Raw genomic sequence first — 14,801 nt, forward strand, 5'->3', positions numbered from 1 at the left:
TCTCGTATACTCTCATGTTTATATATATATATATATATATATATATATATATATATAGTGTATGTATTACTACTACCATTACTATGACTACTACTACTATTCTCTCTCTATCCAGATATATATGTATATATATTTATATGGTTATGTATATATGTACATATATGTACATATATCTAAATACATACATATATATATATATATACATATACATATATACTTGTATGCTCGAAACGTGTAGGTATATAGATATTAGGAAATAGACTATTAGCGTGTGTACTACTAACTACGTGGAGGAGAGGATGCTATATGTGCATAACGATTATATGCCTATTAGAGGAGTACAGAGGCGTATACATATATACAATACGGAGGGACGTATAGAGAGAGACAGAGAGAGAGAGAGAGAGACAGAAGGAGAGAGGGAGAGAGAGGAAGAGAGGAAGGGAAGGAGCTAGAGAGAGAGAGAGAGAGGGTTAGGGTCGTTGGGGACGGTACCATTACCGGTATTGATGAGCAGCTGACCAGAGGAATTGGTTCAGCACGTGTGATCGATCTGGCTAATCTCCCTTTGCGCACCGACCAGATGCTAATCTACGATCGATATTAGATAGGATGCGATATTACGAAAATCTCGGAATCTTCGACGAAATTGTTAACACTGAGATTCTAGAGAATCTCTATCTCTAGTTCTCTCTTTCTCTCTCTCCCTATATCCATTTATATATATATATATATATATATATATATATATATATACATCGAAGACGACGATATTAAAGGTTTATAAGATCATCGATCGTGATAAGTATAATAAGAAATCTTCTTGCTAGATCATCATAATCATCATCTTCTTATTTGTCATCAATTTATTCTTCGCTTTACGAAACGTCGTTAACTCGAAAGCACAAAGCGATGTAACACAACTGATGGTAATTCGTTCTATAACGGTGTGCATACTTAACGCATAATATCGTATGCAACGTTAATCGTAACTCGTGTCCCGCTGCAAGCTGATAAATTAGAAAGATAGTACATGGTAGATATATACCCTGACCTATCCACCGTGTCGAGTGTTGAGAGAACCGTCTTTGGAGGAACGTGTCTTGGCGGAAACGTGACAACAGGCTTAGTCGTTACGAAAAATTAGAGAGCGCGAGAGAGCGTGAAGAAGTATTTCTTTCTCTCTCCCCCTTCCTTTCTTTCTCTTCTTTTCTCTTTCTTTTTTTTTTTTTTTTTTTGCTTTATATGCGTAGACCAACAAGGTGGATTATCAAGACGATGCGTATGCTCGTTATAATAAACGTAACAGAAGGTCATTTAATAGTTGAAGCTTAGTCTTCTGAAGGACGAGGATGTTTCTTTTTTTTGTTTACTTTTTTTTTTTCTTTTCATTATATATTTTCATGGTGGTCGCTACCACCAGTTGTTTCCTGTCTCTCTCTCTCTCTCTCTCTTTCTCTCTTTCTCTCTTTCTCTCTCTCTCTCTCTCTCTCTCTCTCTCTCTCTCTCTCATACACACATCTGGTCACGTATAAGTACGAGCTAATTTACAAGAAATTATGCGACGCGTGCGCGAATTAAACCCTCCTCCTCTTCCTCCTTCATCTCCTCCTTCTCCTTCTTGTCCTTCTCCTCTTTTTTCCTTTTTTTTTTTCTAACACAACTTTCCTCGCAGTACGGAACGTAGGACGGAAGGTACTTTGCTAAATTAAAGCGTAAACCTTACACGCGATTCGTGCGCACGTGCACGACACGCATGCGTTCAGATAAAACGAGTGTATAGAGGACGCCACATAGTGACGACGACTGCATGCTTACGTTACCTTTACGAAGAGTTTCAAAATCACTATGTCAGTATCTCCTTTCTGTCGTATTAAGTGTCATATTCGCGTCATAGCTTCTAAACCGTGTCCCGTCCTTTTCCTCTTTCTTACAATACGATTATAACGATAAAGATTAAGATGAGATAGAGAAGGGGGGAGAGAAACGAAGTAGGATAAGATAAGATAAGAACGGCTTACGTTTGTGTCACGTTTGTTTTCCACGTGAGAGAATCTAATTAAGTGCGAGAAATTCTTTCTTCCCTTTGTTTTTGATTTTTTGCTTTTTCGATTTTATTTTTCTTTATCGTTCATGGGCTTGATTCTAACGATATGTATTATCTATCTTCTACTACGAATTTCTCTAATATATCTATGTATCTATACTACGTACTTCTATTTATGTACATATGATTTATGTATGTATGTATGTATGTATGTATGTAGATATGTATTAAAGAAAAAAATAAAATGATCAAAGATTTATAAATGAATATCGTTCGATATTCCGTGTCATGGATCGACGATGCTTTTATCATCGAACTAATGCGATGTGTGATTGAATGCAGAGGTACGACAGAAAGAGAGAGAGAAAGGAGGTGGGAAGGGAGAAAAATAGGGGAGAGAGAGAGAGAGAGAGAGAGAGAGAGAGAGAGAGACAGAGGTTCTGTCAGAACAAAGCGATGAAAAGCGAGATTTGCTTTATTACAGGCAGGTGCCGTTATTCATGAGCCCGCCGTCGAAATTAATAACAATGGCGTCGAGCACATCACGCGCGTTAACCCTACAAATAAATAATCTCGGTTGGATACTGCGTCTCCTGTTTTCTCTCTCTCTCTCTCTCTCTCTCTCTCTCTCTCTCTCTCTCTCTCTATCTCCATATGTATATATATATATATATATATATATTTATATATATATATGCGCGTGCACACACATACACACATATCTTTTTCTCTCCCTCAATGATTAACATAATTTTCCTCTCGAGTACTTCGTCTCTCATATATTATATCCAGATGTTAAATGTCTTTCTACCTTTCTTTCTCTCTCATTATATCTCCTATATTTTCGATACATTTATATCAAATCATATATATGTCTACTTTGTCAAGTCGTTCAACGCGCTAATTTTTTCTCTCTTTCTCCCCTGCGTTTTTAATATAATGCAACGTTTTCGAAGCGAGATAACATAATCGCATATTTCTACCACAAAAACGGATAAGAGCGATCAACCTTACTGTTCCTGGATCGAGATAATCAGATTCTGCATTAGCATCATCACGGAATCACGAACGCTTCTCTTGGAAAATCTGCAGACCGATTAAAATATTTTCGATGAGCATATCTCTCTCTCTCTCTCTCTCTCTCTCTCTCTCTCTCTCTTTCTCTCTTTTACTCTTGGGTTTCGTGTAACGAGCGATACGAATCGGGGCTGATTGTAAATTGAGCGCGAAACCACCGTTGATTGGTTTAAAATCAGATCACCGCGACTCCATCCGTCGGTCAGTCGGTTGCATCGCATCGTTTCTATGCATCGCGAAGTAGGAGGCGGAGGAAGAGCAGAGTGAGTAAATGAGAGAGAGAGAGGGAGAGAGAGAGAGGGAGAGAATGAGGGGAAGAATTGCATGCATGCACCAACACGGCTGTGATCGTGTGGCTCCCTAAAATGAATTAAACGGGTGTGGATCTGTTGCCTAGCAACGTTTCTCTCTCTCTCTCTCTCTCTCTCTCTCTCTCTCAAACGTAATGCACTCAACTCGCACCATCGTTTTTGTTTCTGTTACGAAATGTCCATCTCTCTCTCTCTCTCTATCTATCTCTCTCTTTCTTTCTCTCTTTTCGTGAACATCGCCGAACTCAGTTCTGGTATCGAGAAATTTGAAAATTTGTCGAGCGAAACATCGATTGATGCGCGCCTGGACGAATTATCGCGTTAAAAAATTTCACTTTGCCCGCGGTGCGTTACAATCGCATGGACGAATTTGGAGAACGCCGGTAGTGTTGCATTTTCTGGCATGTATCTACATACATATGTACGTATGTATGATGTATGTATAGTACCGTGTCGCTACTATAGTGAATCGTGCAACACGAGCTTGTAATTCGAGTGATTTACTGGTAGAAAAACAGAAGGGAAAAAGAAGTGGGGGAGGTAGGTGTCACGCTTTGTGCGCTGCGTCACGCGTCACCGTTTTGTTTATCAATCGTACGTTCGTTAAACGGCCGATCGAATTTTCGTAAAAACGGGAGAAATAGAGAGAACCGAGAGAAAACGACGAGAGACTATCGTTTGTCGTCCCTTTCGTTTCGTTCTACGGTCAAAATCGTTCGATCTGTTCTCCCGACCTGTGACAATCGGATAACAAAAAATAAACAAAACGTGAAAAGAGAAGAAAAAAAGACAAAAAGAAAGAAAGAAAGAGAAAGAAAAAATATCATTGGAAAAAACATCCACGATCGAACGAGTGGCCGTGCTCGAATGCAACAAAAAAAAAAAAAAAATAATAAAAAATAAATAAAAAAAGAAAGAAAGAAACAAAACCAAAGTCCGATTTTTTCTTCTTTTATTTTTTACTTTTTACGTAGAGCCATTTTACACGCATCGTTTTTGTCGAGCCCTCAAAGAAAAATCGCTGTCAAGAATGTAAAATTCGTCCTACGAGATGAAAAGATTTTCAAACTTTTGTCCTGGCCTAGGGCCTGCGATCGACGTGCAGATAATTACGCGTTGTAACGCGTACGTCACTACGAGCATTGTACTTTTGTTTCATCGCGTTGCAGTTCCTCTTTATTTCTTTTTTTTTTTCTCCTTTCCGCTTTATCTTTTTTTTTTTTTTATTTTCGTTCACTATTTCAGCAAAATAATTTACATCGTGCTTTTCACGATCAACGTGTAATAGAAAATTTTTATTGTTTTTCTATTGATCGACCCTCCTTTTGCGATCTATGAGAATAAACGAGTGGAAATGTGTGCGTGAGAGAGAGAAAGAGAGAGAGGAAAAAGAAAGAGAAATATAGAAAATTTCCTTCATAATCTTTTAGAAAAAAGGATATTCTATATAAAGAAGAGAATTCGTAAAGGGACAAGGATTTAAAATGAATATCCTTTCACTTCCGACTACACTCGTCGTCGAGTTCCCATAACACGCGTCGTCACGGCCACCACCCCCCAGTTTCACGGTTGTAACTACGATTTACTCTCTCTCTCTCTTTCTCTCTCTCTCTCTTTCTCCCCCTCTTTCTGTCTCCATCTCTTTCTCTAACTCTACCTCTTTCTCTTTCTTTCTCTGACCATAGCAAAAGCCCGGTCGGCCTTTAAAGTTTCAACCCTAAAAGTGTTTTACGCTTGGTGTCACCCATTGATCGAATTTAAAACTGATGCGCATAGTAACGGGGTGGCATCGTTCGGCGGGTGACATCGCTTTGACACCCGGATGTACTGATTTTACAAGCAGACACGCGGCGGAAACGGATTCTCGGAATGAAATTTAGGGTTGAAAACGCAAAAGGAGAGACGGCAAAAGCCGTTGTTGGTAAAGGGACTGATAGAAGGAAAGAGATAGTCGAAGTAACGAAAGGGTTTCCTCTTGTCCCTTTTCTACATGGACGTAACGAATTAGGTTTATTTTCTTTTGATCAATCAATACGATATAGTATCATCGTCATAATAATTAACGAATTAACTTCGTTTCTCGCTATTAGATTAATTATCAATATCAATCAACGAGAGAGATCATCGATGTTCGTTCGTCGACTCTAATATATCTAATTCCGGATTCGGATCGATAAAGGAATTATATTTTCTACACCATCGGATCTTCACAATCTAATAATGATCAGGTTTCGAAAGTCGATATTTACCAGGAAATACAGGACTTTAAAGGGGTTACAAATTCGGTGACACTGCACGAGTAAAAGTAGGTTTCCAGGTAAACTGCCGATAGGATTCCGCGATATACTGAACGTTCCTCGACTTCGTGCGATTTCGTCGAATCTCAGTCTGTTTTTTCGAACGCGAAGAAGACCTACGCGTAGACCTATCGTATCGTTTTACCGAATATACTATACATACGTACACATACTTAGACAGATTGCTCGTTCACAGATGACCGAGCGAATCTCTCGCGACTGATCGAAGTTACAAGTGAAATTAATTATTCTTCCTCCTGTATTGATATCTTTCTCCTGAATAAATCTTTCTCCTATATTCCCGATCACTTCGAGTTATAAAGATCGATATTATTTCTCTGTTTCTTTCTTTTTCTTCTTTTTTGATCGAGTAATTTAGTCTTTTCTTTTTTTTTTTTTTTAAATCGAATAACTTAATTTATTTATTTGTTTCTTGTGATGCGTATTTATATAGATAACGATCATTTGCAAAAATTTCTATTATGTATTTTTCACACGGAGATTTTTTATCATTTATCAAAACATACTTTAGACATAGCTGACTCAAAACCCGTGTAAATTTTCTTTTATTAAACTTTCTTGTAACTTCAATCACTCGTCGGATATTTATTCGGACATCTATGAATGGATACCCTATACACGCACAGATATGTATATATTTATCTATGTATATACATGGATCCCTTGCTAGGCTTAAAAAAATGTCGAACATTTTAAATTCGAAGCGAAACGAATGTATATTATTCATGCATGAAGCGAGAAAAGGGATTAGAGCGAATGAAAGTGCATCGATGTCATAGATAAACGATCGATTGCGGAGGATATTCCGCACCATGGGAGGTCTCTCTCTCTCTCTCTCTCTCTCTCTCTCTATCTATCTTTCTTACTTCTAACATTACTCGTAAAGTAGAGAAAAATGCAAACGAAAAGTCATGGTCTTTGCATACGGCACGTCGAATCGAATAATCGAATCAGCCTAGAGATATCTTAACAACGTTTCTTATCTTGTACCTTTTCGATCATTTCCATCTTGTTACGTGAACGACCTATAGTTTAGAATAATGATCGCACGTACACATACACACACGTGATAGTTCTCTTAGACGAAATTATTTCTCACGTGTGAGAACTTCCTCCAAAAAAACGAAACGAAAGAAAACGAAACGTAGACTCTTATCTATAACACGATCTTCGTTCGAGAACTCGAACGAAGAAGATAGTACCTACTTTCCTACCTTTACCTACCTACCTATCTACCTACAAAAATCTGTTCCCTCGAAACGTTGAAAATTATTTTTGTAAAAATGCAAACGCACGTTGCCCTTTATCCGATCTTTGTCGTTCCTTCAGTTGAGCAACCTAGCGGCTCAACCTTATCTCTCGTATTTAAAAAGAAAGAGAGAAAGGTTTCTTCGATAACGTAAAAAGTCTTGACGTAGACGGAAAGACGATGTATTTACAGAGGGCCTTTGACTTTTAAAGAATCGTACAAAGAAAGATATTCCACTCCTTCTAAGGTGGGTTACTACTACTGTGTCCTCTTTCTCTCTCTTTTTTTCTCTTTCTATCTCTCTTGGACTTGTTTCCTCTCGTGAGGGTAAACGACGATCTTCTCTCAGCCCGAAGACGTTATCTCAGGATTACTTCTTTCATTCGTCCTCGACTTAAGGATCCTAAGGATGAAATATGCATACTGCTCTTTGGAGGGCAACGATTCTTTGCGAGCAGAGCCTGTTTCCTCGTAATTACGTCCGTTAATTGTACAAAACCTCTTTCGCTTCTTTCTCTCTCCTCTTTCTCTTTTACTCTTATTCTCTCACTCTTTCTCTCTCTCTCTCTCTCTCTCTCTCTCTCTCTCTCTCTCTCTCTCTCTCTCTCTCTCTCTCTGTTACTTTATGTACGCACGTACTGATCTTACGCACCGAGAAGATGGTATTAAAAGAATCTTTACGAGGTCGTGTTTCGTCCGTCGGCTTGTAATGGGATATATGGCCGTAGGTCCTTCTTAGGCCCGGAAGGATTAACATCGCTAATTGTTAGTCTTGAAGGGTAGAGAGAAAGAGTATTGCTGCGGAGAGAAGCACCGTCCTGGAAAATTAAGGATTAGCGGCCGACACTCCACTCATCTCTCTTCACCCCTCTCGTTACTCTTATGTTAGCTTCTCTAAAGACGATATTACTTTATTTTTCAACGTAAAACCCTTGATATCGTGTAAATAAACTGTTCATAAATAAACTGTTCTTTTCTTTCGAATTGAGTTATTAAAAAAAAAAAGAAGAAGGAAAGAAGATGATCTATGTCCTACGATAATCGATATTAATTAACGATTATTATCGTTAATTTCAATCATATTATTTCATCGATCCTTATCGATCAATTTATTCGTAATCATATAAGAATATACATTCGCAATGACAATCCTTTAAAATGTTGCTCCATATCGTTCTCCCGTTACTGTTTGCTATTCGCTCGACGAAGGGAAGATTCTCGGATTTATACGATAAGAATACTCCTCATCTTCTTATTTATCCGCTTCTAAAGTATCACGTTACCCGTGTCGGATTACGGTTTATCAAGTTTTTAAGGATGGATGGATAGAAGGAAGGAATAGGCATTAGGGAGCTAATATCGCGTTTCAAATTTTCATCGTTTAGGGTTGATCGTGCGTAAAAAGAAAATTATTTAAAAAGGATCATTACTCTCCTTGAAATACAAACGGACATATTTAATAATCAATATTTAACCCTTTTAGTACCTTAAAACCAATATATCGGCCGATATTTGCGTCTTTTACGAATAAATATCTTGATACGATATTATCCTTTCGAATTTTCATTTTTAATATAATGCAAACACGTTTAATCACATTCTTCTTCTTCTTTTTTTAATATATATATATATATAAAATGAATTTATAAAGCGAAATATACGTTTACTTCGAATATCTATATCTATTTTATCTCGATTTTCTCTCAGATATTATTGTCCGTTATTTGCCACGTTTACACGGAGAAAAAAAACAACATTTTTACCTTTCTCCATACATTATGGTTCGTTCACCCACACCTAACTTTCTTTCCCTTCTCCAAAAAATAAAAAAACAAAATTAAATAAAATAAATGAATAAACAAATAAAATCAAACGTCTCTACGTTTAATCGTTTTCGTCGTCACATCGTCGTCAATGCATTGTTATTGTTGCTTCGTCACGACGCTGATTTTAACGACGCTCGTAGTGTTCGACAAAAAAAAAAAAAAAAAAAAGACAAAATGAAAAGAGAAAAAGAAAAAAGAAGAAAAAAGAAAAGAACGAACGTGTTCTACCTACATAATCGTGCGTCGCGTGTCGAGAATTTCTTGATAGGAATGAGAAAAGATAAAAAGAGCGAAAGAGAAACAGAGAGACAGAGATAGGGATAAACAGAGAGATAGAGAAAAAGAGACAGAGAAAAGAGACAGAGAAAAGAGAGAGAGAAAAGAGAGAGAGAAAGAGAGAGAAAAAGAGAAATAAAGAGAGAACGAAAAAGTGCAGACTTCGTAACAAGTGAATGATAAAAGGCCACGTAGCAGAAGCCGATAGATCTTCATTAGAGCGAGGCGCTGCATAAGTCACGCAACGGGGGGTGATGACTTTTAGCCACCCTCGTAATTCTTCGGCACGTACTACACCCCCGTTTTGTATACATAATAATAATGATAATAATAATGTAACGATGCAATTGCGACCGATGACTCTCGCTTTTTGCAGATCGCCTCTTTTGTAAATCGGCTATCACCGAGTATCAAGTAATCGACTATCATTTGCATTCCCTAATCTTATACGTCGTATTCATCGTGAAGTGTGTGTGTGTGTGTGTGTGCATGTGTGTATAGATGCATATATGTTGTCGAAAATGTATTAATTATATATCGACTAATAAAAAGATCTCATCTGTGATACTGATATATTGTCGTATATAAATTGTATTTTTTTCTTTTTTTTTCTTTTTCTTTTACGTTTTACGTAAGAATTTAGCGTATGTCTGTGTTGTTATAATAAATAATACTTTAAAGGAATTTTCTTTTATTTTTATAAATTGATGTCTTTTATATTGATGTGTGTGTGTGTGTGTGTGTGTATATATTATACTGTGTAATGTTGAGTACATGAAATCTATAAGAGAAAGTACTTTCAACATGGGGATGTAGCTCAGTGGTAGAGCGTTCGCTTTGCATGTGAAAGGCCCCGGGTTCGATCCCCGGCATCTCCAATTTTTTTTTCATCTTTTTTTTTGTTTTTTATTTAATTATTAAAACATTGGTAATAAATAGTCTAATTTAATGGTAACTTTCTTTTTCTTTATAAACGCAATATTATACGATATATATTATAATATATCTTATCTTAGAATTATAATATAATTAGTAAAAAATCAGAAAACAAAAGAGTATTTTATCGAAAAAAAATTAATTGGCTAACAGTGAAACGTAAGATTTTACAGAAAATATTCAAGTATACGGGTTTTGATATTTATTAATTATTAAAAAAAAATATATATATAATTATAAAACCTTGATTCTCTATTATTATCAAATTAATAAAGAAAGTTATTTTAAATGATATTAACAGGCATTAACTTATTTTTATTATTTAAAAATTCTTTCGCGTAAACTTATCTTCGATTATTTCTACTTGTACTATAAATAGTTAAATTTATCGGAATTCATTTAATATACACAAGAAAATGAGTAATATAAAGATCTCTTCGTTCTCCTCGACATTTGTGCAAATACGATAAACCTATCGATGGCAAACACAATGCATTGAATCAACTCTTCCCTGGACTTAGAATGAACGAACAGTTCTTCAGAAAATATTCAAGCCTCCTCCTCCAAATATGGATAAATAATAAAAACTACAGAAAAATTCATGCTGTAGATAATAAGTAAGAAGAAAAACAAAATCATAATCAAATATCTGGATTTCTTCCGAATGAAATAATATAGTGGACCATTAAATAAACGTTTACGCTTCAACGTGCGATAAAAAAGAAAAAAGAAAATGAAACATCGAAATATTTTGTAAAGATTGTAAAATACAATGCAATATTTATCCTAAGTATTTCTTTAAATGATCATAAGTGATAAAAAAAAAAAAAGTCAATTCGTCATAAAATAACGCTTGAAGTTTTTCAACTTTCGAAATTATTAAAAGAATTTTTCTGAATGAAAATTTACAATGTTCTTTGCTCTCCGATTGATATTATACTATCCATTAGATAATCATATAGATATCATATACATCCGTACATTCTAATGTCAAACACCATAGAAAAACAACAATACCCGGGATATGATCCATATGTCCGATTATATCTCGCATTTTTCTACCCTTATTATCAAATATCATTTTTCTCTAAGAAGTAAACAATTCTATCGTTCATTATTTAAGAAGCCACACTAACGACGTCCACTCAACTCGTCGGATATTTTACGTTTCGTGAAGCCTAAGAATGACCAAGTTCGTGGAGCATTTAATTATTATGGTTTCCACGTTTAATTTTCCCCATAATGCACGGCCTCGATGTCCGTCAAATCTAAATTTTCTATTTACCTTTTTATTTTTATGTTTCCTTCTTCTTTCCTTTTATTTAATTTCTCTCTTTTTTTGTTGTAATTGTTCGAGCACAAAACACGAATATTTTTAGGTTTCCGTAATGAAGTAAAAACGATTGGGTGTAGAAAGGAGGAGAGAGAGAAAAAGTCGACTAGCAAATTGATAGAAAAAATTCGACGAAAAATAGAAAAATTAAGCGAACGTAAAACTTGAAAATTCGAAAGTATAAAGGTATTCGTTTAACGTTGCGTGGTTATCGTCGAATGAATTTAAATCGAACGAACGGACGAATCGAGTGGTCGGTACTCTTGTACGAGAAGAAGGGATGAACGAACGGAAAGAAAAAAAAAAAGTAAAAAAAAAAAAAAAAGGTAAAAAAGAAAGAATAAAGAGGAGGAAATCGCACGAGCGGAATATAACGGGGCTGATGTAAATGTGAAACGAAAAGAAAAAAAAGAAAAGAGAGAAAAAGAACAAGAACGAAAAAAGGAAAAAAGAAAAACGAGGGAAATTAAAAAAAGAGAGAGAGAGAGAGAGAGAGAGAAGAAGAAGAAGGAGAAGAAGAAGAAGAAGAAGATAAAAAAAAATGGTAGAAGAGACGACGGGTGGTGTTCGATCGAGCGTAGATAATTCGCTTCGTAGGGGTAACTCTCTTTCTGAGGCCGGACGATATTAACGAGAGGAGGAAGAAGAGGATGATGACGACTTCGAATAAAGAGAAAAGACAGAGACAGAGAGGTAGAGAGTTGAAGAGAGAAAGAGAGAGAAAAAGAGGGAGATAGATATAAAGATATATATATATATATATAGAGAGAGAGAGAGGGAAAAAAAATTGCACGCGGTTGCAGAAACGTGTTGACTGCAGCGGAATAACGTAATTTGGCTAACACGTATGCACTCGTGCGAATGTTCTTACGTATGTATGTATGTATATATGTATATACGTATGTATATATGTATGTACGTATGTACCTACATACGTGCGTACACATAATCGCAAACTCGTAATCCACTTAGCGCGGAACCGCATCGAACTGCAACGTATTCCCGGCGTTTAAACGTCCTACCGATGCGAGCTATGCAGTTCCATGCATAAATGCGTTTATAACCGTCGATCCAACGAGGGAGAAAATCGCGAATCGCGTCATGAAAGTCCGCAGTTGATCTCTAATTCTCCATCTCTTTCTCTTTCTCTTTCTCTCTTCATGCATTTCTCTCTTTCTCTACCTTCCTCTCTCCATCTTGCTTTCTCTCTTTCTCTCTTTTACTCGAGCTTTGAAAAGCGACGATCACGACGACGACTACACAACTACAACATCGACAAAGACAAAGACAACGACAACGACGATGAGACTTGCGAATGGCGGAGCCTCATCGAGCGAGGGTCGCGAAAAGGGGTTGCACAGCGTTCCTTCGGCATTACGTCATACACGTCGATTCTCAAGGGATTCCCACGGCGTCAGGCAGTCGTCGATTGGAAGCCTCTTGGCGGCTCGTTTATAGTCAGGTAAAACGCACCACGTGTGTAATCCCTTAGAGCTTCGGTGTAGGATATGAAAAAAAAGAAAAAAGAAAAGGAAAAAAAAAGGGAGAAAGAAAAAATCGTTTGATCCATTGTTTCGATGGCATCATTTCGATTTCGAACATAACAGAAAGAGAGAGATAGAGAAAAGTAGTTAGAAAACAGAGACGATTATTACGAATCATACAAAGATGAGAGAGAGAGAGAGAGGATGAGGAAATTTAGAAAGATCGATCAAAGTCAGACACATAGAGCTCTCTTCCTCTTCCTTTTAAATTCCTACTAATTCCGTAAGAGAGAAGGGAATAGGCAGGAGGGCTGAAGGCGATGACGACAACGACGACGACGACGACGACGACGACGACGAATCCACGTGGTCGTTCTCGAATGAAGGAATTAAAAAAAGAAAAAAAAATACAGAGAAAAAAAAGAAAATAATGGGAAACGGTATCTCGCTCGCGGGTATAATCGCCACGTCCTCCGGTCGAGCGCTTCTAAAAATGGGTTTAGGCCGTAGGGTTTACGGGTAGAGCTTGTGCTTGATTAATCATCGGCGATCTCGCGAGAACACGTCGAATGGGCTCGACCATTAGCGAGCAAACGACGAAAACTTCGTCATTGACGAGTAGCCCTCCTTTCTCGCTTCTGTTCGAACGAGACAAGGGAAAGAGAGAAACAGAGAGGAACGGTGTAAGCGTGTATGCGAGAGAGATAAAGACAGAAGCGGTCGGATAAACGCGATTTTTCTCCTCCGCATATAGGGATATACCAAGAGGAAAGAGAAAAGCGTGGTATGTAACACGGACGGAGGTAATCTAATTGAAATTCTCCCACCCTTCGTCTCCTCCCTTCACTGCCTCACCCCTTTCCCCTACCACGATGGCTCCCTCCCGCAAAATTGTGGAAAAATCGAGTCATACGATCTCGTCGTTGGGGCCAACGCGAAAATGGAATTACAGGAGAAAACGAGGTTTTGGCCGATGATGCAGGTGAACGCAACTTCCTGTAGATAGAGATAGAGATAGAGATAGAGATAGAATGAAATGGGAGAGAGAGAGAGAGAGAGAGAGAGAGAGAGAGAGAGAGAGAGAGAGAGAGTGTGTGTTACCGATCCTCGCGATCTCTACAAACTCTATACGGAAAGGATTTTTCTCTCTTTTTTATTTCTTTTTTATTTTCCAACGGGACAATTCTTTTTTCTTTTAAATTTCCGACGAAATTGCCCTTGCAAAATTAACCCTCCCTCTCCCCTATTCCTTCTCCCTCATCCCAAATTACCGGGTCGTGCGTCGCCAGAGTTACCACGATGCCTATAAACTCTGCCAATCAAACCTTTTTCCTATCTACCTCGATACAGAATTTAGCGCAACTCGAACGAAAAATATTCTCTACCTCTAAGAGAGAAAAAGAGAGAGAGAGAGAGAGAGAGAGAGAGAGAGAGAGAGAGAGAGAGAGAGAAAGAGAGAATGAAAAACGTGTTTTTGACAGTCACGCAAGCTGATAGAAATTCGAGCCGACGAATCGATCGGCGATCCCTCCATAATAATGAACTAGTTGTTCTTTTCAAAAATTCTAGCCCCGTTTTCAATGGACAGACTAAAAATCTACATCGAAATATTGACAAATATTTTCCGATGGAAAAAACGAGTCCGATCGGCCCTCCTCCTGCTTTCATGCATTATTTCGTTTTTGTTCTTCCCCTTCACGAGCGAGCGTAGGCCATGTTTCTTTGTTTTTTTTTTCTTTTTATTATTATTATTTCCTTTTACTTCCGTCCCGTATGCATTTCTGTTTTCTTTTTTTATCCTTTTATTATCATTTTGTTTTCCTTTTCTTTTCTTTTCTTTTCTTTTGCGTAGGACCACGATGCATCGTTTTCACATGAAACACGTACCTGAATTCTGATATAGCTCTAATATGCCCTTTTACGAAAATTACCAGAAGAACGGAT

The 14,801-nt window shown here is 37.2% G+C and overlaps 1 protein-coding gene and 1 non-coding gene across 3 annotated transcripts in view; one reads left to right on the plus strand and one right to left on the minus strand.

Moving 5' to 3' along the window:
* The window catches only part of LOC122632655 (apoptotic protease-activating factor 1), a 66,769-nt gene that overhangs the window by 34,757 nt on the left and 17,211 nt on the right, over nt 1-14,801 (minus strand). The gene's annotated exons all lie outside the window — the stretch shown is intronic.
* Nucleotides 9,911-9,982, plus strand: Trnaa-ugc. The gene has a single exon. It is a non-coding gene; the product is annotated as a tRNA-Ala (tRNA).

This window comes from Vespula pensylvanica, chromosome 10 (genome assembly GCF_014466175.1).
Source record: "Vespula pensylvanica isolate Volc-1 chromosome 10, ASM1446617v1, whole genome shotgun sequence".
Lineage (NCBI taxonomy): Eukaryota > Metazoa > Arthropoda > Insecta > Hymenoptera > Vespidae > Vespula > Vespula pensylvanica.